The sequence below is a fragment of the Silene latifolia genome, chromosome 3 (assembly GCF_048544455.1).
Source record: "Silene latifolia isolate original U9 population chromosome 3, ASM4854445v1, whole genome shotgun sequence".
Classification (NCBI taxonomy): Eukaryota; Viridiplantae; Streptophyta; class Magnoliopsida; order Caryophyllales; family Caryophyllaceae; genus Silene; species Silene latifolia.
Window position 1 is genome coordinate 18,450,795 of NC_133528.1, and position 1,629 is coordinate 18,452,423.

The following is a 1,629-nucleotide window of genomic DNA, read 5'->3' on the forward strand; positions in this document are numbered from 1 at the left end:
CTTTTTAATTATTGTTAATTACTTTCATTTATTCATCATGTTTCATATTGTTGGTATGATTGACAACCTTGCTAGCATGATCAACATGATAATGAGTGAGTAGTCTCTTAGCTAGGGTTAATGGGTGATTAGGAGAAACCAACATGGGGAATGATTCATGCTTAAATTAATATGCTTTCATATCTTATTTGCTTGCTTGTTTTGATCTCAACTCATGCACATGTTATATTTGATGAAATGCTAAGCCTATGAATCCTTGCATTTACTATCATCTCCTATCTTTTCAATGAGACTTGTAAGACATAACCCAACTCGAGTCTCATTAGACCATGCATGTTGTTGAGTAGGGAAGATTAAGTCGACTTGTAGGTGTTGTACAATCTAATCGATTCGGCTCCGGGACCCAAACTATCCTAGGATTGTAAGATATAACCCAACTCAATCCATCACAACAATAATTGCTTGCTTATAATTTGAGAACATGTTTGTATGATCATATCCCATGATTCTCCTATGATCCCATGACACCCTAGTGCATTTAATCAATTGTTTACACCCCTTTTTATTCATCTTGCTTGTTTATTTTCATTGTTATTCTAGTTTAGTAACCTTCTACATCAACCCAATTTGTGACACCCCTTAGACACCACTAGTTACAATAGAAATCTCATTTCAACTCCCGTCCCTTGGGATCCGACCTTTACTTGCCTCTTTACTAATTGTAGAGTTGCTTGTTAAGCTATAAATTGTGTTTTGATTCGACCGTGACCAACGACCACATCTATTTATTTGTGAATGCAAAACGGACCGATCAAAAATGGCGCCGTTGCCGGGGACGGTGTTTGTTTGATTTAGATTTCCTTTTTGTTATTAGTTGTGTCTTTCTTCGCCTTGAGGAAATAAAAATCCTCAAGGTTTGTTCTAATTGTTTTTGAGTTGTTTGATATTTTGCATGTCTAGAAGGTTACAAAGTGATTTGTTACCTTTTGACCGTGAAATCGAAAGAACCTTGACGAACAATAGGAGACTTGTTAGGAGGAATTTGAGAGGTGTTGGTGAAGTTGTTCAACCCACTAGTGAGTTTGTCAATCCTTTCGCAATAGAAGGAGAAGAAAACCCATTACACAATACCCTACAAAATCCACCTACAATGCCAAAATTCTCGTCACACTTCGTACCCACCGAGGAGAATCTACCAAATGGTACTCCTACACCGCAACATCTCACCGGAAATTTTATTGCCAAGTCCGCCTTCATCCAACTAGTTGAGAGGAGCCAATTCGGGGGAATGCCTAGTGAGGACCCTCATTCTCATATGGAAACCTTTTGCGATTATTGTGATGCTATCTCTCAAACGGGCGTGACTCAAGACCAAATTAGATGGGTCTTATTTCCTTTTTCCTTAATCGGCACCGCAAAGCAATGGTTGAAGGGCCTTGATAAGGCCACCCTTGGAATAGATTCTTGGAAGAAGTTGGCTCTAGCTTTCTACAAAAAATTCTACCCACCGGAAAAGACCAACATGCTAAGAGCTCAAATTACGGGTTTCAAGCAAAGGGATGAAGAGTCTTTGTATGAAGCTTGGGAGCGGTTCAAGGGAATTTGTCGCTCATGTCCTCGCCATGGACT

General features: G+C 39.2%; 1 non-coding gene across 1 annotated transcript; it reads right to left on the minus strand.

Moving 5' to 3' along the window:
- Nucleotides 1-1,522: 1,522 nt before the first annotated feature.
- Nucleotides 1,523-1,629, minus strand: LOC141650787 (small nucleolar RNA R71). Its single transcript, XR_012546802.1, has one exon. It is a non-coding gene; the product is annotated as a small nucleolar RNA R71 (small nucleolar RNA).